This window comes from Paramisgurnus dabryanus, chromosome 21 (assembly GCF_030506205.2).
Source record: "Paramisgurnus dabryanus chromosome 21, PD_genome_1.1, whole genome shotgun sequence".
NCBI lineage: Eukaryota > Metazoa > Chordata > Actinopteri > Cypriniformes > Cobitidae > Paramisgurnus > Paramisgurnus dabryanus.
In genome coordinates, this window is record NC_133357.1 from 21060453 (window position 1) to 21084719 (window position 24267).

The window sequence follows — 24267 nt, forward strand, 5'->3', positions numbered from 1 at the left end:
CAACTTTTATTAACCAGCGTTCTTTTGCGCTTTTGCTTCCGCCATTGTTTTTTCAGGTTGCCCGATCCGCAAAACAAAACAAAGCCAATGGCCATTCAAAATTAATCCAAAAGCATCCCAATGACTATTTAGTCTAAATACCAGCAACTAATGAACCAAATCCTTCCTTCTGTAGCCAGCAGAAAAAAATTAACCTGCAGAAACTCCCCCAAAAGGCTGCGGACCTGGCAACGATTTTCATAATTGAATATTATCGATTCATGATTGCAGCTCTAAATATAATACACATTATATTACAGTTATATTCTAATAATGATATCATTAGAAGAGAAAAGGGCTGGTGAAAACAGGAAATAGATAATAAGTATGTTCAAACTCACATTTCTTGTCGAAACATGCATGCTAACTACCAGGCCCCACCCCCGACCAGCTAATGTGCCGTTTCGCTCTGAACCGTAATGGATGCATGCACTGCCCCGTACAACCTTACTATTATATTTTGTGCTGTCTGAATAAAATGATCAAAATATGTACCCCAGCTGTCACTGGGGCAGTACCCCTGAAAAGGGTCCTAATATGTACAATTAGGAACAGATATGTATATTTGGTACCAATATGTACCTCTGAAGAACTTTTGGAAAGGGTATAGCCCCAGTGACAGCATTTTTCAGGAGTGAATTCAGTTGTCACTTCCTTAAAAAACTAAACTGTGTGAATAGGAATAAGCTCTCAAAAAGTAGTGCCAAGCAGTTTGTACTTGTTTTGCTCAGTAGGACACCGAACAGCGAATCCGAATAAGATTAAAGGAATTTTTATGAGGTTTATTTCGAAGGGATAATCACATAACCATTTTCATAAACACAGACATACTGTAAAAAAATCGCCTTCGTCAAAATCAAATGAAAGAGTATGAAGCCATCACCGACCACAGAATGTATTTTGAATCCCATGATAATGACATAAAACTGAATCATGGGAAATTGCTACAAAACTGCTTCATGCCTCTGTCCCTACAGGCACAGGCCTGGCATTAAAAACATATAATTTCTTCACTTATAAGTGTGCTTAGTTTAATTCCTTGTCCGTTAACTTTTTCACCCCTAGGACACAACTAATTCAACAATAAAAAAGATAATCAGTAAGACCCTCAGGACTGTGAATGTATCTGTAGCCAAGCCTGACACAAGCCAAAATTTTGCAAACTTGCTAGCAAGATATCTGTAAAGCGCCTAACAACATTTTAAGCACATGAAGTAAATAGTGAAACAAATGATTTGTGTTATTGCCAATTAAACGGCAACTTTACTCAAAGCCAGGGGCAGAGATTAACCTAACATTACAATAAAGCCAGAAACAAATGAGATAAATACTAAAGGGTATTTAAAAAGTACTTTACTCTTGAGTCAGATATTCAGGGACTTTGAACACATCATCAGAGATAAGAGCAGCTGACCATTCTCCCAGAAAAACATCAACCAAATTCATATGCAGAAGAGAAATTCCTTTAACAGTAAATTTTGCTGTAAGTTCATACATAAACCATATGAAAACTATCCAGAAGATCCTGGTATTTCTAAAATATATTGTATCCCATTAATTTTAATAAGGGAACACTTACCAAAGACAATTTTTTTGTTAAAACGGCAGCATTATATCTCAACTTCAGGCTAAACTAATGGCATGATTTTGGGGCTAAACCTAAGCCCCAATCAGACCGCCAGCGGCTAGCAATAGCAAACAACATGATCTCATTCATTTCAATGGAAGCTTGGTGACTTCCGGCGACACGGGTGACAGTGACCGTTGGTGACAGGAAGTGGGCGTGTCTTGCAACGTGACAAAGTTGAGAAAAGTTAACTTTATGCAAATGATAAGCAATTACCAATTAGAACTAAGCCGTGGTGTTCATGTCATCAGATCAGTTACAGCTGTGGACGGTACTCATTTGCTTATGACAAACAGAATTAGAAATACATCCTAACAACCTCAGTAAATAAGATGAGCAAAACACAAAAAGAAAGTTGTTGGTGCTCTGAATAAAGAGTTATGCCCCATATACATTACAAGCGACTTTGTCCTCTCAGTAAATGACGAATGACTGTTCTCAATTTTGTCATGCTGCTGGACACGCCCCTTCCAGTCACCAACGCTTAAGCTCAATCCCATTTCTACCCCTTAAGGGCTCGTTATAGTCGTGCGTAGGTCCTATGGCGTAGCTTCCGCGTCGGTTTTCATTTATACTTTTGCGTCGTCGTCCGCGTCGACGTGCAAACACGCGCGCAGACCGCTGGTAGGCAGTATCCACGCGTGTAACCACAGTAGCAGCGCAACTGTCAAAGAAGCAGCAGCTTGGCAAGTTAACCCACAAACGAAGAAGAAACAGCAACTTGTTGTGTATGATTTGAGAAGACCAGCAATGATGGAAGTAAATAAACAGCGACTTTTGTTGCAGTTTGAGTTAAATCACTCCTCAAACTTGGCCATTCTTTGTTTTCACTGTCGCAAACGAAAATACCTATGATGTGTTTTTTTTACCCGACGGGAGGGGTTCTGGTGGATCAATCACAGCGCTTGCGGTCCGCGTAGATCTGACGCGCTGTTAAAAATTTTGCGAGGTGCGCGTCAGGCTACGCAGAGCTACGCACAGGCTACGGATAGCCTACGCCGAACCTACGCACGACTATAAATTGGGCTTTACCCCTACGCTTTTCAAATCAGTCCATTTCAGGAAGAGAGTGAAATCTGGAGCTATACAAATTTAAGGTATGTGGAAAATAATGTGTTTTTAAACCATTAACAACAACAACAACAACTTTATTTATATAGCACAATTAATTTACGACTTGCATCGACCAATGTGCTTTCCAGGAGGTCATAAAAACAAAACATAGGTAAATACATAATACATAAAAACAGACAGACAAACAGAGTTTTAAGATAATACAAATAACCTAGCAGCCATAAGCTTTAGAAAATAGAAATGTCTTTAGCCTGGACTTAAAAATGTTAAGAGAGGTGGCTTGTCTAATGGACAAAGGCAAGGCATTCCAAAGCCTTGGGGCAGCAATAGAGAAAGCACGATCACCCCTACACTTCAGTCTCGATTTAGGAGTGACCAACAGTTCCTGGTTGGAAGACCGAAGGGACCTAGTAGGTTGATATTCAATCAGTAACTCCCCAAGATAAGGGGGGGCCAAACCATTCAGAGATTTGTAGACAAGGAGCAAAACCTTAAAATTGACTCTAAAACAAACAGGTAACCAATGGAGTGAACATAAAACAGGGGTAATATGCTCCCTTTTTTTGACCCCACACAAGAGTCTAGCCGCCGCATTTTGGACAAGCTGCAAGCGGGATAAAGCTGTCTGGCTAATCCCAATATAAAGTGAGTTGCAGTAGTCCAATCTAGATGAAAAAAAACATGAATGACTTTCTCAAAGTCTTTAAAGGAAAGAAAAGGCTTAGCTTTGGATAGCAAGCGCAACTGAAAAAAACAGGCCTTAACAACTGAATTTATTTGTCTGTCAAGCTTTAAGCCATCATCAAAAATGAAGCCAAGATTTTTTACCCAGGGTTTCAGACACATGGACATCTCTCCAAAATCCAGTTTTGGGGAATTTGAAGAATCAGATGGACCAAAGACTATAATTTCAGTTTTCTTTTTGTTAAAGATTAAGAAATTTAAGGAAAGCCAAGCCTTCACATCAGTCAGACATGCCATAAGAGACTCTAGACCTACAGAATTTCGCTTTACAGGCAGATAAACCTGAGTGTCATCCGCATAAAAGTGGAATGACAAACCATATTTTCTAAAAATTGAGCCAAGAGGGAGCATATATAGAGAAAAAAGCAGAGGAGCCAAAATGGAGCCCTGAGGAACACCACAGGGCAAAAAAGCATTACTCGAGCAATGTTCACCCATCTTGACTGAAAAACTCCTATTTGCAAAGTATGACTTAAACCAGTCTAAAGCAACACCTCTTAAACCAACACAATGTTCTAAACGCTCAATGAGAATAACATGATCAATTGTATCAAAAGCCGCTGTCAAATCTAATAGCACAAGGACTGCAGAATCACCCGAGTCACATGATATTAAAATATCATTAAACACCTTCAAAAGTGCAGTTTCAGTAGAATGGCATTTACGAAAACCTGATTGGAATGTTTCAAACAGTGAATTAACCACGTGAACACATTGTATTATACCAAATACACAAAATTACTTTTTTAGCAGTGAAATAGGTGTTCTTTAAAACAGATGCTTAGTTTGTGGTACATTACTATTTTTATGAAAACCAAACAACAATTAAACAAATACAAACTCACTTATATTAAAGAACAACTTTTATTAACCAGCGTTCTTTTGCGCTTTTGGTTCCGTCTTTGTTCTGTCAGGTTACCAGATCTGCAAAACAAAACCAAGCCAATGGCCATTCAAAATTAATCCAAAAGCATCCCAATGACTATTTAGTCCAAATACCAGCAACTAATGAACCAAATCCTCCCTTTAACTCTTTCCCCGCCATTGACGAGATATCTCGTCAATTAAGAGAAAACGCTTCCCCGCCAATGACGAGATTTTCCGTCTTTCCGCAATACCGCTATTATTTTACCGCAACTTTTTAAACCCGGAAGTATTGCCCTATGGCAAGCGGCTGCATGTCCGTGTCTGTTTTAAAGATCGCTCTGAATGGGATCTCCATGAAAAGTCCGTCACAAAAATTGAATTATCTCTGCTTTTTGCTCAAAATGTGGTGTTTTTGCAGAAACCTACCCATATTCAAAAGCTGATTACAAAAGAACCACTAAAGGTAGGATGAAACGGTTTTTTTGTTTGAAAGCAGAGGGTCTGTTCTTTCATTTGGTATATTGTATGTTTATATATTTAAAGAAGAAAATTTTCTGGAAGGCATTAAACTTTGGTGAAAATCATGAAAAACGCTGGCGCTGGCTGGCAACTTTTTTTAAAAATGCTGGCGGTGAAAGAGTTAAAAGTAAAAACCTAAGCCCCAATCAGACCACCAGTGGCTAGCAATAGCAAACAACATGATCTCATTCATTTCAATGGAAGCTTGGTGACTTCCGGCGACACGGGTGACAGTGACCGTTGGTGACAGGAAGTGGGCGTGTCTTGCAACGTGACAAAGTTGAGAAAGGTTAACTTGGGCGCAACTGTCAAAGAAGCAGCAACTTGGCAACCATTTAAAATGTCCGCCAAAAAAAAAATCAATTCATACTCCACACTCCAAACAGATGGGGGCAGTATACCTCCAGAAAGTGAGTTGGTATATTTTAATTTAGCAGCTGCTAATTTAGCATCAGCTTGGTAGATAACGGGTGAAAACCGGATCGGATCCGTGGGTAGAGCTAACTATTAAACGCTAACAGCTAAGGATGCGCGATAATTTGCATGCGATAGTCATTGCGCTTCTCGTCAGTGAAACCGGTTTCTTGATTAAAAGTGAATCGCCATCAGCTGCTTTCAGATGGAGCCACATTTACTGCACAAAGCCGTAGTTCATGTACAAGCTGAGCATAGGTTATCACAAGGCCTATTATAAGTGAACTTCTAGCAAAATACCAACAGCATCTTACTTACCAATCGAAAAGAAATGTTGTCATTTCGGAGTCGAACCTCATTTCTTTCATGTCCATTAGTTGTCTCCAGCGATGAAAAGCAGTGCCAGTATTTACTCTGGTTCGGTTCCTTTATTTATCAGATTTTATTTGTGATTCTGAGCGCGTTTTTTCCTGCAGCGAATGGTTTTGGTAGTGGTAAATGTCTCTTGCTTCAGCCATTCTTCCGCTCTCTTCCCTGAACTGAAATGTGTCCGAAAACCCCATTGCAAGGCAGGAAGGCATCAAGGCATGTCCGAACCCATGGCTGTCCGAATTGCATTTCTGAGCTGCCTTCATGCCTCTTAAGTCAACAAGTCAGCTGCCTTAGTTTTCGGACGCAGTGGTAGTAGAGGGCTGTACTCAAACACATGCGACTTATTCGTGTATTGCAGTTTGGCTGGCGGTTATGTGCGTGGCCCGCATACCACCTCCCATGGTCGAAACTGGTATTACGACACCTGCTGGGCTGTAGCTAGTAATTTAGCATGCTAATTCAGATTGATATCTCTGCAGCACTATACCTTGTCATTTTTTTAATGACATCTTTGCCCTTATTTCTTCTCATTCTTTTGATGCGTGTAGCTCATTTTTTAAAATCTTTTACCTCAATTATTACAAATGGCACCTTTAAAGTTTTTAATGACAAATAATCATTTGTTTTATGTTACATTCAATCTTGTGTTCATATTTACGGTCATGTAATTATAAAAAAGCTAGTTTAGCTAGTTTGCTAACATACCGTGTTAAATGTAATAAAGTAGCTGTAAGTGGATTAGCCATCTGAAGCATCAGGAGTTTTCCCCAGTGTCACCTCCGGAACACTATCACATCAGGGGGAACCAGGAAGCGGTCCCCCCGGTCTAATTGCATCCGGGTTCCCCCAATCTGATCGCATTCCGAATGCGGCACACTCTGTTGCCGAAAATCGCTAGCTCTACATTAAAATGAATGGGATCATGTCGTTTTGCTGCAACGAACAATGGGGAGAGGGGCTTGCAATGCAAGTTGTTTGCAAACATAATTATTGCGATTCATTTTGGTTCTGCACACTGAACATGACCCATGACCTTTAACCATGCCATGCAAAAATCCACATGCTGAAAATGCAAAAGGCCAAATTGTCATGCATAAGTGAGTTAATCATAAGGAAATCGTGGAGCTATTTATCAGTCTTACTGAGATATAATGGCTCTAAATGTGGTTAGTTTGCACTCAGTTGCACTTGCAGGCACCTTTGTACAGTAATACAAGATGACTAAGATAACCTTATTTGGCAGGAAGCTCTAAAAGATCCATGCGACTGGTAAAATCAATGAGGCCAAACCACTGCTTGGCTAACAAGCCCTTTTCAAGTGTAGATCCCAAGCATCTGCCCCTTTCTTCAATCACACTTTCAAAGACCATGGGAGGGGGGATAACACCTCTAAAAGCAGAATCAACCCCTTTCCTCCTCAAATCCCAAATGATCAGGATAATGAAGAGAGAGTGTGTGGGGGGTGAGAAGCTGGACTGACTCCCCATCCTTCCAGTTATGCCTGCTCCATAATCCCCTAATCTTATTGGCTGTGGGATTAATTCTGTTTGATCAACTGATCAATACATAACTGGCACTTCATCATTGCATTACATACCTGAGCACAGAGGATGAAGAGCTGCTACACTATAAGCATTTCAGAGTGGGGTGCCAATGTAGACTGTACAGTGACAGACGTATGCACCGATACATCGTCCACTATTGTTAAAGACTAAAATTAAATCCAATGTTTTTCTCTGGGTAAAAGAATTAAATACTTGAAATAAAAAATAAATTAAATCTGTACAAAAAATAGTTTGTCAAAATGGTTTGATGATGTAACACAAATTTGTTGCTTTTAAATGTGCAATAGAAATAAAACTTGACTAACAATAAACTAGCTACTGTACCTTGTCCTTTATGCATTTGTTTTTGTACATTGCTTTCTTAAAACATGATCAAAACAGACAGTAAACAGTTTCAGTGAATGTGTTTACATGCACAATCTTACGCCGATTAAGCTTAATAAACTGATAACATCTGGGGTCAAGTAATCGCATAAAACGGTTTTCTTTTATCAGGGAAAGCCCATAAACGGTGTAAGCAAAAAATTATCGACACAGATAGTTTTGCTCATTACCCCGATTTCGCATGTTAACACCTTAACCGGCTTTCTCACAGTTTTCTTCATGTGTGCATGTCTCCGCGTTAGGGAGGTTCTCATTGACCGTTTAACCGTTAACCGAAGGCAAGAATGAATGACTGATTAACATTATTAGTTAAAAGAAAAAAATATTTGTTAATGCAAGGTGCCGACAGACATTTCGCCACTTTTCTATCTTTAATTTGTGAATGTCATGTAAATGACACAAATTACTGCTGCCCTGACGGTCTGATAAAGTAATCATTTGTATGAGAAATCATTTGTGTGCGTGTTTGGAAGCTGAACGGAGAACAGCGCGTGTCTGCGCAAGATGACGTGGTCCGTCTCGCGCACATCCGGACAGACGTTCGCTGATGGCCTCTGACCCTAACCATAAACATCTCTCTTTTTGCACAAGACGAGAAAGACGACGCAAAAGCTAAACTTTTTGAAAAGCATCCTGCTTTAGAAATGGCCACTGTGTAGATGAAAAAGAGACAATCTGCCCTTTTTGGATATTAATCCTCTGATCGCGTGATCTTTGATAAGGTAATGTTGTGTGAATATCTGATAATGTATGACTCCTGGTTCTGTTTTTGATCGGTCGCTGCTGTTTGCACGTTCAAATGAAATGTTTGATTTACTAGGTCACAGTCAACCGTCAACTGTATTTTTACTCAATGACAACTTAATATTAAAATCTTATAAGTTAATGGTTAATGTTCGGTTCATAAGCTGCCGTTATCGGTCGGGGAAATTAACTGATATGAACATCCCTACTCCGCGTGTGACATTTATTTTATTTTTCACACGCGGAGACATTCGCACATGAAGAAAACTGGTTTTATTGTAATGTTAGTAAGTGGAATGTAACGCATAAAAGTCTTCGCTCAACTAAAGCAGGTGGCAGAAAAATTATGAAACTAAAAGCTGATGTTATATTTACAGGTTCTGCAGACACGAAAAGAGATACAACAGTATAGCTTAAGATAGATATGCTGTCTGCATTTTGAACGACTATTATGTACAATAGGCGGTGACGTCCGTAAACTCATGAAAACAGTTTTCTATAATAAGCAGAATTTTGATAGTTATCTGCTTATTCTGTGCATGTAAATCCACTCACTGACAGTGAACAAGTGGGAAATATCGGTATACGTCAATAGCTTTTTGTTTTAAATAGGCATTGGCTAAAAATATCCTATCATGTACCTCTACTAACAGTTTAACATAGGGATGCACTGATACAAAATGTCTGACGATACCGATATTCAGTTATTTAGAATGATATCTGATACAAATAAATACCAATTTGCTTTTTACTTCTCTTCTCTTTTTCTTTTAAAATTATTTTATCATGAAATCCTAAAAGTTCAAACTGTAGGAAATTTCCGATAGTAGGAAAAATGCTTTTATTTGCTGATACCGATTATATGCCAATATATTGGTGAACTAATTAACATTATACAATTTAAGGTCAATATTAACCCAGATTCTTAAGATAGACAAAACATTTTTTTAACAATAAACAATATTTACTGGGATGTTGATGTAAAGAACAATATTCATATTAAATTAAAGATACTTTAAGTGTAAGGAATTTGTCATTGCACATATTTTCAATTTTTTATGTTTATTTTTGTACAGGTTGTTTATTTAAATGTACTTCATATATCTATTGTCATATGTCTGTCCTGCATTATGTGTGCGGCTGTGTGCGGAGACTTGCACGTCCAGTTAAATTGAAACTTGCTCTCAATACGATCTCTCAAGACAACGAAGACATATAATAACCTCATCAGGGGATAATACTCTGGGGATGCTGTCAGCCAGCACAGATGGACTGTCTGTTACCATCAACACTAGTGCCTCTGAGCAATCAGCTAACTAGCAAACAGATAATGAACTATACAACCGATCCATAAAGGCCTGAGAAGTCTGGCTTACTCATGGCTTAATTATTCTAATGCATCATAAAAAGCCTGAAAATAGAAACCAAACTGCCTAACAATCCTATTACAACATCTTGCAGCACTATAATAAAAATAATCATCACCACAAAACAGTAAGTAGAAAATGCTTTTTAAAACGAATCAAGTAACACCATAATGCCACATCTAGCATCATAATAAGGTCAGATCTAAACTACTTTATAGGCAATAAAACAACAGACACATGAGTGCACTAAATTGTTTTCAGGATTCTCCTATGTAACAAATCCCCCCGCCGCCCATCTCTGGTGCATTGGCTTAGCCTCAGTAGGTGCCACTAATATTCCTCACCCAAACAACTGTGTCACTGTGCAGCGGATGTCCACAGATAAAGCCAATATTTTGTCAAAAGGACCCCAGGTCAAACCCCGTCCAGTGGCCTGTAACATTTTAGCTAATGGATTAGGAGAAATGAGAGCAGATGCAGCCGTCATGTCAGGCTGTCTGTCTGCAATTTTGGCTCTGTGACACCCGACTTACTGTACTTACTCTGAGCCAAATTTCATACGGCTGGCACAGTTCAGCAGGGCAGATAGTGGCACAGCGTCAAATCTCCAGAACCGTCATGCCCATTCAGACCGAAAGGACACGTGCCCCTTTGAGTAATGTGGATTTTGAATGCAACTACAAAAAAGGTTGCACAATGTGTTACTATTGCTTTGTTAGAGATCGCCTGATGTCCCGATTGTGTGTAACATCTGAGTTTAACCACAAAGTTTATGATAAGGACTTACCATGCCATAACGCGCTGAAGCATCCTTGGTATTACCGTGTCTGTGGTCAAGCCAGCTGCGGTTTGAAAACACAGTGAATTTAGATTCTGATGTGCGCTTACCGTGTTGTTTCCGGTCATTTCTAGGCCTGTCACGTTTTGTTGTTTGCTACTTCACCCATACGCATTGTCATTTATTTGTATCATGTCTTGTGCACAGAACATCTTGGGTTAATCCCTCCGGCTGCCATTTTTTCACATTAGAAGTTTTCAGACCAATTCTCCAAATGTAATGACGTTATCCAATCATAGCAATGGGTATTTACTTTTCGTCTTCAATACGGCCCGTCCATCAAAGCAGAGAGTTTCTCGAGCCAGCCTCAAAACCATAGTACAAAATAACCTATTATTGTTTTTGAACGTAAAACCATGTGGACATCAAAAGTAGATATCATACAACTAGGGATGCTCCGATCGATCGACCGCCGATCGTAATCGGCCGATAACGGCATTACATGACGCGATCGGCACTCTGCAATGCGTCTTCACATCCCTATCAAACAGCGTATACAACACATATCTATCGCGGACAATTGAATCCTCATGAAGAAAGTTTATTACTTGCATTCGTTTTAAAGTTTTGAAGGTTTAAACTTCCATTTTCCTCACAGCTGCTCTTGTTTGCGGACACCCGACGCACGCATACACAGCAGCCGGTCATCAGTGCACGTGAAGAGAACGATCTCTCCCATGTCTTAAAGCTACAGTATCCTAATTCATCTCTCAATAAAATTACTCTCCGCTCATCAGTGAAGATCTGTTGTACTTCATACGAATGCGTGTATATTTAATTCATACAGTAAAGACTGTGAAGTGTTTTATTTTAATTACTTTTAACAGACATAAACCTTTTTAAAGGCATATTACATTTCTCTTTGCAAGAAGAATTATTTGTTGTGCTTATTTATTTGATTCTCTATTAAAACAATAATATACCTAATTTATAGTATTTCTACGAATGGTGCAAACTCTGCTAGATTATAGATAAAAGATTCCCATTCCTCTGCCATTCTGTGATCGGCACTGATCGGCGATCGGCAGATCATGATCTTGGTGATCGGTAATCGGCCCCAAAAATGCTGATCGGAGCATCTCTACATACAACAGTATAGACATTATAGAATAGTTTAATCGGACGCACGTGCGCTGACGCGATACATGTCTGGATCCGAACTTTACTTCCGGTTTCGTTATTTTAATGGTCTGACTAGTTGCTAAACTGATCTCTTGAACAAATGCCTTGTCGAAAATAACAAATGGTTTCCTAGGTAATAAACGTGTTGTTTTTTGCTTGTTATATAAATAAACTACGTTTAAAGAACTTTGTTGTTATTGATTCTTAGCGGAGTTTACTGGAGGTTACGTGCGGACCACGACAGCCGCTTGTTTATGTTGTTACTGCTGAAACAGTCTAGAAAACAATAAAATGACTGATTCACCTCACCTTTAAATATTACATCTGGCCCTGCAGACCAAACAAAAACTATCCAGCCAGATAACCACAATTAATGTTTATTATTGATTTATTAAAGGGACACTCCACTTTTTTTAAATATATGCTAATTTTCCAGCTCCCCTAGAGTTAAACATGTGATTTTTACCGTTTTGGAATCCATTCAGCCGATCTCCGGGTCTGGCGGAACCACTTTTAGCATATCTTAGCATAATCCATTGAATCTGATTATACCATTAGCATCACGCTAAAAAAATAACCAAATTTGATGTTTTTACCATTTAAAACTTGACTCTTCTGTAGTTACATCGTGTACTAAGACCTATGGAAAATTAAAAGTTGTGATTTTCTAGGCAGATATGGCTAGGAACTATACTCTCATTCTGACGTAATAATCAAGGACTTTGCTGCCGTAACATGGCTGCAGGAAGCGCAATGATATTACGCAGCGCCTGAAAATAGTCCCCTTGGTTACTTTCAATAGCAGGGGAATATTTTCAGGTGCTGCGTACACGATGTAACTACAGAAGAGTCAAGTTTTAAATAGGAAAAATATTTAAACCCTTCGGTTATTTTTTAATGCGATGCTAATGGTCTAATCAGATTCATTGGATTATGCTAAGCTATGCTAAAAGTGGTAGCGCCAGATCCGGAGATCAGCTGAATGGATTTCAAAACGGTAAAAATCAAATGTTTAACTCTAGGGGAGCTGGAAAATTAGCATATTTTTAAAAAAAAGTGGAGTGTCCTTTTAAGTAGAAAATTTTGTTTCCCTTTGGTCATGTCTTCTCACCCTGGGCACAGAGTGAGCCAAGACTGGCAAAAAAAAATAGATGCATGACGCCATTTTAAATCCCTCTCCTTATATGCAACAAAACCAGACATATAACATAAGCTTAAACAAATCCCTCTATATGAAAAGTTTAGTCTGCTGTTAGATGATGAAAGATATTTGACAATTGAGTCCGCTCATAAAAATTCCTTACATGGACACTCTTGTCATGGCACATGTACCACTTTGGTGAAAATATTTTTAGCTGAACAACTTGCTGCACTTGCATAATGTATCATGAAGGTTGACCTCTGGTCTGTGAGATGGGTGTGTGTGACCAGGAGAGACACACTGACAAAAGATGCGTGCTTCACGGCAAGATACAACTGAGTGGGAAAGAGAGAAAGTGTTTTTCCAACATTATACACCCTTTTAAATAAACAGAGAATAAGCAATCACTCATCCAAAAGATTACCCACAACTGTCCTCGCTTGCAAGGACGGGCAACACCTCCGAATGCTTCTCAGTCTTTGGCCCTTTCGTCTGGGGCAGGATTAGATTAAAAATAAAGGAAACACTGGCACTGGCAAAATAAACACTTCAACCGTGTGCTAATAAGAAAGGTTATTTATGGACAGGCCACAGCTAGAATTGATGCTGGGCTGGCAGACAAGCCTAGCATTTGAGGTTTAGTTTCTCAGCAGGACCATGAGAACAGAGCTATATGAAGTCAGAGAATAAATAATCAAGGATCTTTTTTGGTGATGCATGAGGTTAGAGGGAAAAAATATAGTATGCTAAACTTTATAGTATAGTTTTACGGCGTATAAAGAAGTCACCAGGAAGGGTATGGAAGAAAAGTGGGGTATCTGAGCTCATTTGAGGAGTGTTCGATTAAAAGTTCACCCACCAGGAGGAAAGAAGAGGTATGCAAGGCCTAAGTTACGCATGTGACTCGAACTAATGAGGACTAAGTCCTGGGTGGGCTGTCTCTTTCATACCAACACACACAAAGACAACGTTGGCATGGTTTCACAAGGATGTCAACCTTATTTCAGACTGGAATGTACAATTCTACTGTGAGAAATGTGGCAGTAAATTCACAAATGAAAGTTTTTCGGCAGGAAAAGTGAATGTCGTTCGCCTGTGCAAAACTTGCCACCACAACGACAGATTGTTCCTATGTTCCTGTTTTGGGTGCTATGTTTCAGCAGGTTACTAGGCTGTTCTGTGTTGGTGGCGAGGTTATCAGTAGGTTTTTCCTTACCTGCCCAACCTAAAATTTACCAGACTGTGGGAATAAAAAGAGAAATTTAGGAGGTGCTGCCCTTACTGGGTCACACTGACCTGAGCTACAACAAAAGGTATGGAGATAGCAGGCCAATTTCATATCTTCTCAACAGCTTTCATCTGTTCGCCAGACATCTGGCGAGCTTCTGATCTCAAAGCCCATCTTCAGGTTATTGACACTATGTTCTCTTTTACCCAGCGGTCTTCACAGCAGTCGAGAGAAACTGACCTTGCCTTGGCAACATTGGCATGACATTAAAATCCAGAAAGATTTATCTTGTTCTTTTATTTGTTGCTCAAGGTTTCTCTCTGCAATCCCATTCCTCTTATGTAAACACTACATTATATAACTTTATATAACTAATAAATTATTAAAGTCGCAATGAAATTGAAATGAAAAGCTAATGTGTTTAATTTTATTTTACAAAGACATCTGTGAGCTTAATTTTTATTCATGTGCCCTCATAATCTTTAATCTAAAATGCACATCTCCTCCCCATCTCTCTTAACTTCCAGTTGTATGGTATGGCAGGTGGGCGGGGTCCGGGAAAAGATTGCAGCGATAAGCGAATAGCAACATGACCCAACTTTAAATGATCCAAAGAGTTCTTGATGGACAAATTCAAGTCCAGCCCTACATTTTTTCAAATCAGAAGCCGTTTCACTCGGATATATTTAACCACTGGGAAAATAAGACAATCGCTACTTTTGTTTCATTGCGACTTTAAAGCTCCAATCTGTAACTTATGCCTCTCTATCACCATCTCTGTTTGAAACATAACACTTAGTGCTGCACAATTAATCGCATCGCAATCGCGATGTCAGCCTGTGCAATTATATGACAGCAAAATGTTGCAATTATATTAAATAAATAAATGTGTGGACTTGTTAACACAAACTTTCTGATAACAGTTTGATAACTTTCTGCTGTTTAAAAAAAGAAAGAAAAAAGAACAAAAAAGGCAGTGCAGGTGTAGCATGCACGTGTGTGGTGTGCGTTGTCACTTGTGTGTGCACAGCGCAGAAATACCAGAGTGAAGAAGGATGCAGAGGAGATTGACAGTGATCTGGTAACTGAAAAAAAAAAACTCTACGTCTGTTGTATGGCGGGATTTTGGATTTAGGATTACTGACACTGAGCAGTTGCTACATCACGTGGCAATACGAAAACATTTCTAGTTTTACAAATACACATTTTAGCATTATCCCTAAACTGTGTGTGGATTTTCCTTAAAACCCATCAAGTTGACTCATGATACCATTTATTATAATCGCAATCGCACATCGCAATATTAGCATCAATAACCGCAATGGGAGAAATTACCCAAATCGTGCAGCCCTACTGCAGTCGTTCTTCTGATGATATTATTATTAATATTAAATCTTACTAATAAAAAGTTCTTGGAATTAAAGTTATGTTTAAAAACATTTTTAAAAATTTGTCAAAGCCCTTGTTATTCCTCATTTTGAATTTCATTAATTTCATTTTTACACTAAACATGTAGCTATATCAGTTCAAAATGTCGATTTATCGGTCTACATGATCTGTAATGACCCCTAATTATAACAGAATGATATGCCTGTTGAATTACTTACCTGTACTTATATCTACTGTCTGTTTTGAAATTGTGTATGACACCTGTTATGTCTGGGCTTGAAAGTTGTCATTTGTGACCCTGCTTGTAATAACTAGGCTAAATTCTGAGATTTAAAGCATCAACGCTTGATTTTTTTTACTTCAATCTTTGACATGACCTCACTCAGACAATATTAAAGTCATCATCAAGGTTATATTTTCACAGAATGTTTTTTTTTACATTATGTAGGATGATTTTTTGTTGGAAACCTGCACAATTACAGTGGGAGTACAATTACGGGTCAAAATAATTACATAATCGCCAAAAGCCTCAATTATAGCAGCCATTTGTGCTCATTTCTTTGTGTTTCGCCAGCACGTTTGGGCACCAAATACGGTGGTAAAACAGAGATTTTAAAATTGAAAAGTTTACGTTTTCATTTAGCCATTGATTTTGGATTTTTTACTATCAACATAACTCCCATAGTTATTTGTTATTTACATTATATTATTTAGTTTAGAATTTACCATGCAGCTGCTTCATAGGAAGTTATAAAACATTTCAAAACTTCAATGTAAAAGCTATCAATTGTCAATAATAACAGCAATACCAAGGAGAATAATCTGCACTTATGATTTTTGTCATAAACGTGCAGCCCTAGTAAATTGGAAAGATGGGTTTTACAGACACGGGTCTCATTTGGGTTAAACAGAAGGTATTTTCCAAATCCTGATTTTACACATCCTTTGGTGTGTAAGTGTGTATTAATACATGTTAATGATATGCAAAGAAACAAATCCCAAAGTAAACAATGATGCGATTTATCGTCTCCAACGTAAATCTGTTTTCTTGGACTACAACAAACACACGGATTGTAGGCAACAGTTTACTTCCTCGCCCTATTGACGTGGACACGACGGTCATTATCATAATTCCACCCGCTTCTGACTTACAGCTTGAAAGTCGTCTATGTTTTTATATTTAAAAAAAATTTACTACTGACTAAACAAAGAGTCAAACACGGGTTTTGAGCAGTGCAGAGTAGCACTTGTTGTTTGTCGTTTCTATAATGCAGACATGGTTTTAATGTTTTAGTATCCTTACCTAACCAATCTGTTATATTCTGCTCAAGCCACGCTAGTAAAGTTGATTGATCAGCTTGATCATCTGCATTTTCTGGATCAGATTTGGCTCGTACTGATAAGGTAGTAAAGACGTTATTAACTGTCAGTATTGCATTGGAGCTGATCTTCCAAATATGGTAAGGAGCGTCACATTTACGGCTGACGTCAGAGGTATTCAGGCCAATTACAACAAACAAGCTAGCTGGCCAATCGGAGGCACAGAGCTTTTCAGAATTATGAGCTTTGTACAAAATCAACATGTTTCAGGGAGGCAGGGTTTAGAGGAGCAACAATAATGTACGGTATGTGAAAAATAATTTGTTTTTTAACCATAAACCATATATAAAAATCAACATAATAACGTTTAGTAACTTAAAAGGGGTTTAAAAGAAACAATACAAGAAAGTGTATCAAAAATGCTAGGAATGTTAAGAAAAGCTCAATGATTTGAAAACATCTGTTTATTTCAGGGTCCTTGAATCATTTGATCATGATATGTCTATGCTTCTTGACAGGGCTCCAGACTGCCACCAAAATTTGAGAGTGTGCCACTAAATATTTCATCCAGTCGCACATGTGTGACCAGCAAATTTGACCTTTTTTTTGTGATGTGACACTGAATTGAAAACAGCCCATTGTACTTTCTGCATCTATCATCAAAGTATTTATTAATAATACAGTGTATTACTTAGTAGAAATGTGAACATTTGGTTAGCATGTTGATTTATGGTATGTGCCCCTAAATTTTCTGGTTGCGCCCCTAAAATTTTCAGTTGGGGGCCACTGTGCTCCTAGTAGTGCTGCAACGACGCGTCAACGTCATCGATTACGTCGACTATGAAAAATACGTCGACATGCGTGAAATGCGTCGACGCGTCACTGTTTACGTTCATCTCGCGTAATGGCGGCTTCTGCTGCTGGCAGTGTTATCCATACATTGATTTGTTTGTGTGCGCCACAAAATCAACAATGGCCGCAACATTTACATTTTTATTTTCATTTAAAACGGCTTTGTTTATTGTTGTGAGCGCTCTGTCGTGCCTCTCTTGTGCACGCGACACATGACACTGAGTGAAAGAATTAAAAGTTGGCTGTGTTTTCCATGCGGATTCCTCTGTGTACTTGCATTTTCACGTAAACGTCAGATGTTACTGGCAGAGAAGACGACTGATTCGAGTTTATCATGAAAAGGTTAGCAGTGTTTTCCCACACACACTGGTTCTCTACGTGCTTGTGCGCGAGCTCTCTCTCTCCTATGCCCGCGCATTCCTTCTGTAGTAACTCTGTGTAATGGCAATTTTTTAATTTGCGCCGAATTGTCTGCGATGTCGCGTTTATAAATCAGGAATTTAGTAACTTAGTAGTTTAAGTAACAGCTGGTTGGATTAAACACAAGGTTATTGGGTCATGTTTAGTCACTATTTTAATAGTCTTTGGGGTGGTTTCCTGGACAGAGATTAGCTGAAGCCAGGACTAGACCTTAGTTTAATTAGGAAATATAATTAGTTTAAACAAACATGAGGGCAAACTAAGGGCACTGATGTATTTTAAGATATGTCAGTGCAAAATGTTTTCAGTTTGGACAGCTCTTATATTTATTTTAGTCTAGGACTAGTCTAATCCCGGTCTGGGAAACTGCCCCTATATGTCTGACAACAGAACAGATAATATGTGAAAATAGCATTCAGTTGTGTTAAAATACAATCAAACAAACAATGACTGTCAGATCAGACAGAGAGTAGAAAAACAGATTATCCAACAGATTAAACAGCTAAAAAAGAACACTATATTAATAATAAAAAAATAGTCGTTAGAGTAGTCGACTAATCGGAAAAATAATCGCTAGATTAGTCGACAGAAGAAATAGTCGTTAGTTGCAGCTCTAGCTCCTAGTGAAAAAAGTTAGTCTGGAGCCCTGCTTGATGTTTTTCAATTAATGGATGAGTATTTTAAAAATCACTTCATTTTGATGTCATGTAGCTCAACCATACTGTTAGAAAAAATTGTCAAAATATGTACCCCATCCGCCACTGGGGAAGTATCCTTTAAAAAAATCCTAATATGCATCAATACACTCACTGTAAAAGTGATATCATTATTAACCTTTAAGAAGGAAGTAAGGATAAATCTGAAACCCCAGTGTTCTTCTTTATTAAAGTCAGATGCATCATTTCAAAGAATGAATACAAATTAATAAAAAATTGCAAGCATTATGAAATCGTAATGGTTCATGGTAAAGATAAAGCTGCTATGATTTTCTTGGTTGGGGCAAGAAATGGTGCAAATAAACCAGATCATTAAAATGTCAAGCTCAGTGGCTTATGGTAAGAAGGCAGTCGCAACCGAACATACGCACGAGAAGAATGCAGTGCGAGGCAACAGATGCCAAAAGACAGATTCACGGCCTCTTTAAATACACACTCATTAAAAACTCTTGTATATCTCACACCAAACTCACTGAGAACAACTTAACCAACTTTTACGATGCAAAGGTGATGCTCTCAACAGTCTTTCAAACAATAGGGGGGCTGAGCAACCACATGTTTTAGAGACACACACACACACAGAGATTTGATAGTGTGACATCATAAAGCTGATGACATTATTACAATATAAAGATGATTGAAACCATAAAACAGAAATGACAGAATAAATGCACTACATAATACGGCTAAAACATTAAGGCCAGCGTTTAAATCAGAGAGTTTTAATGAGAAGACCAACCCTTCAGTATCTATTTCTGCTACCACCTGTTAGCTCCGGCCAACACCCTACAGACCCCGTGGTTTCATGCTCCCAACCACACCACACTCCCATATAACATGAGGTGAGGGGTTAATCTGATATTGTGCTGAAGAAAACTACAAAGCATTAAGCAGATGGTCATCTCAGGGCATGACTTCTGCTTAGACAAGCAAGCCAGCAGATAAATAAAGAGTTTAACCACAACATTTTTGCTGTGATATTCACATATTTGGTCATACAATAAAGAGATAATGAAAATGTAAGATGAGCCTTGTAACATTCCTCTATATGGAAAATCCAACAAGGGATGGGCCAAACATAGGACTTATGACTGAATAATAGGATTTGTTTCATAAGTTTGACATGAATAGAGCTTGCTGGCCAACACAGAAGATAATGGAAAAGCCATAGTGTGGATTAGGAATTTTGGACATGGAGCCAAACTTCCATCACAATCTTTTCTTGCTTCATCCATATCATCTTGGAAGAGTTGGTTTGACAGGTTGTGAGTAGGAAGGGAGTATGTTCAGTATGAGGAGTTTATTTTATAAATTAATTTATGATAAAGTCTGTCATGGTGTCTGCCTGTGTTTGGTTTAGTGTTTGAGGCCAGGGGTTTGTTCAAATCCTTATTAACATAAAACTGAATAGAGCAATTCAAGTGTTATGGATATGACATTTGCAGTCAAAACTTGAAATATAATTTCTCAGAGAATGCATTTATTAACAATATATTAAACCATCTGTTTATATTTTCCCAAACCCCTGATGATAGAGTCCAGGGGCCTACACCATGAAGAAGTTTTAGTTGGTTAGCCACGTAAATTTAGGATTAGATAGTGCAAATCCTGAGTTTTGGGTACCATGAAAATAGCTTGTACCAACAAGCCCTGTTCACATTGGCTTGGTTTTGTCAACTGGAAACTAATCCTGAGTTTGTTTAACCATTTTCATGGTACAGGCCCCAGACATGAGAAAAATACCAATCTATACTCATGTTTTCTATAGATAAGGGAAATAAACAAATGTTTCAGATGTGACATTGGGAGACAACATGCACTTTAGGAATTCTGTGAATTACAATACACAAACCAAAGCAATAATACCCAACAAATCTCTTTGAAGAACAAATAATGTTTATTTTATTTTATATTCATGCGCAGATTATTAAGAAAAACAACGTTATGGATGTGGCATTTCTCTATTATGGCTGTGACAATTCTAAAAGCTGGTACTTACCTAACTATGGAAAATAATTTGTTTGCAAACTTGGAGACCTCACATTGGTATTTTAAGCCACCAATATTGACATCTAAAATATCAGTACGGCTAAAAGCTTTTGGTAAAACAACTTTATTTCATTGCTTGACATTTACATAGGAATGCTCAGTAGCCGTTTTAGCAATCATGCCTAAAACGCTGTATGAACAACACAGAAGCAACTACATAAATACTCAAAGGTATCAAATAATAAATAGCTTTAAACATGATGTTCTACACATCTCATTCCTCTGCTGTATCCGACAACATCAAAATATTTCTTAAATCACATTTTGTGGATGTGAAAGTGTGGGAGTGTTTAACTTCCCTGTTTCATCCAAGGGCATCAGCCACAACACGCAGATCCAGCAGCCCTTAGGCAAATTAACCATGGTTTTAAATGTAAAGTAAGCATTTTTTTTTACTATTACCACAGTTAAACTACAGATGCCATGGTTAAGACCATATTTACTATGAAAAAACAACAACTATAACGTTATTATAGTAACCATAGTTAAACCATATAGTTGGGACTTGGGAGATGCTGCAATGGTGTCTGCAATGAGGTTAGGCATCAAATAAACTATTTCTGTGAAATGCATCTGTTACTGACAACAGCATCACTGGGATTATATACATGCCAACAAACTTGTATTACAGAGATATGATGCTTTTGGATATGGACCATAAACAACAGCAAAACATCAATTTAAGGACAGCAGAGCATGTAATTTATTTCCACCTGCAACCGCACAGACTCAAAGTTTCTACGTCAACAAAGCAGCTAACATCAACCAGACAATACCAACTGTTCACGGTTCACTGACTAGAAACATTTAACCAGAGATATAAATTATACATTATTTACGTAAACAATGATACAAAAATATATAAGCTTGTGATTTTTGAATGAAATCGTCAAAAATATACAAAAATACCACAAAAAAACTTTCGGCTTTTGGATAGCAAACGTGTCTGCAACTTTTTGTTTCTTGCAGTTGTTTGATTTACGACGATTATAATCGGGTTTTGATTTCAGCTACCGTAAAATGCTGGCACTTGTCACTGATCGTAAACCACAAAGTTTAAACCGGTTCAATTCATTTCAGTACGCGGGGTACAGGTTAAAACAAAGAAGTAGTAAAATACGAGGCACGTTTGAAAACATAAACGTGCCCCTTTGCGACTTACCTTCATTTAAAGCATTGAAATCTGGTGGTTGGGAAGAACAAACGCGACGTTTTGTCTCCGGTAAACTCGCAGAGATTTGTATTCCCGAGTAATCCACGCGAGCGAGTCGACTTTCAGTCTTTAAACTTCACCGGGAGCGCTTCTCGTCCTTGCGCGCACACGTGTGTTTGTCCGCGACTGTCTGTACTTCACTACAATGAGCAATTTACGGAAAACTAAATAAAATGTGTATTTTTAGGCAAGCAAACTTCGGGAAGACCGCGTCTCCCCTCTGTTTCACGGCTCTGTGTGTATGTGGAGAGGGATAACGGGAGATGAGAGAGAGTCGCACAGTAGCGTTATTGTCCGCGAGTGCGACCCGGTGGCCGCTGCTGGAAATAGGGCTGGGCTTCAACATCTCCACACCTAAAGGTGACAAAGCAGTTAAACACCCATTTATTCATCTTTATTTGAATAAAACAGTGTTCAAAGATTAAACACTTTAGGAAATGTTTATTTTAAATAAAAACTTATTTATTTGCTGTTACCTCTCATAATATGGCTATATAAGTTTAGCTTATTATGAAATTTGCAGGTTTGCAGAAACCGTTCATTAGAATAATCATAAACATTAAACATACTGTGGGAGCAGCACAATGATGTAATAAATATTTTATATACATGTACAATATTTTATATTAATAAAACATATATTTTACTACAGTTAAAACAATGGTTACCACAAAATAACCATGGCTTTGCCACAAAAACCATGGTTCAGTTTCTCACGTACAACACTTTTTTTTACATTTTTAATGGTTCTCAGTTGCTTCCTAATTCAAATCTCCTATAGCTCAATTGGTGGAGCATTGCACTAAGCAGTGCAAAAGATTGTGGGTTCAATCCAAGGGAACACATACTAACAAATGTACACATACTTGCCAATATGGCAAAAATAAATGTCTTTGGCCAAAAAAATTTTTAAATATACATTTTGTAGAAAGTAAAGCTTAATATAATATATTTTTGAATTTGAAAATTTATTTAGTGTAAATATTTATGTATTTCAGGGGCAAGAAATAAATTTTACAATATATAGGGCAAAATATATTTTCCTGGCCAGAATATAGAGTTTGTAAAAATGTTTAAAGTTTTAGTTTAAAATGTATAAGTAGGTATAAAATATAAAATTATAAATACATTTTAGCAGTTGAAAATAAAATTAATTTTTATCTTTTAAACCTGTTACGTTTACAGGTTTGTAACATACAAAGTTTTTTTTCCAATGTGACGTGAATATAAAGGTTTTAAAATATATTTATTTTGTAAACATATTTCAAAATATACTTCAGTACATATATTCAGTACAATTTTTTGTATATTATTTAAAATTATATTTGAAGTGTTTTTCCCATATGGGCACTGTAAGTTGCTTTGGAAATAAATGTATAAATGTACACCACTTTAAAATGCTGTTAAATGCTTTTATTGATAAATGTGTTTTATGTTCACTTGTATCCGTTTTAGTACATAATGTTTAGGCATAGCCAGTGTACTGTGTACACTCTACAAAATGCTGGGTTATTTTCAACCCAGTGTTGGTTTAAAGAGGGACAGACCCAGCCGATGGGATAAATAAACCCAGATTTTTTATTTTTTTTATTTGACACAACAATGAAACACCCCAGCATAGGTTAAATTACAACTCAATGGGGTGGTTTCCTGGACAGGGCTTAGTCCCAGACTAAAATGCATGTTTGAGCTGGCTTAATTTAAAAACATCTTGCACTGACATATCTTTACATATTTCTGTGCCATTGTCTTGTCTCACGATGCACTCATGTAATGTTTTTGTAAGGTATGTTTGTAAAAACAGCAATAAGGCCTAGTCCTGGATTAATTTAAACACTGTCCGGGAAACCGCCCCAATGAGTTGGGTTTGTCCTTTATTGACCCATGCTGGGTTGAAAATAACCCTGGTAAAGAAGGTTATGTGTGGAACAACAAATGATGCAAAGTGTGAAAAATAATAAAATGCATAAAAGTACAAATGCTAAATCTGTTTTGAATCTTGTTTGAAATTTAGGGACAGACAGGTTGAGTTTATATGCTCATGGTCAAACAGATGGTGGGTGTGTTGAGTAGGTGTTTGTTTAAGTGGGTGTGTCTGTGCTGTGGGAGTTCACCGTGTGCCAAAGAAAGAACACACAAACACATTCATGAAAACACAGCCAATCCCTCTACGCCTCTTTCTGGCATCACAGATACATAACCAATGCCTCTTCACCTCACTGCATCGTAAAAGTACAACCAATCTCTTGTCACCTCTGTTTTT

General features: G+C 37.8%; 1 protein-coding gene across 3 annotated transcripts in view; it reads right to left on the reverse strand.

Annotated features, from left to right (window-relative positions):
- plxnb1a (plexin b1a) overlaps positions 1-22337 on the reverse strand; it is a 115445-nt gene extending 93108 nt beyond the window's left edge. Inside the window, exon 1 of one of the 3 annotated variants that reach the window (XM_073812953.1) lies at positions 21954-22337. The gene's annotated coding sequence lies outside the window, so the exon portion shown is untranslated. The remainder of the gene's footprint in view (positions 1-21953) is intronic. The other 2 variants (XM_065286223.2, XM_073812954.1) reach the window with 2 other exon arrangements.
- Between the last annotated feature and the right edge of the window lie 1930 nt (positions 22338-24267).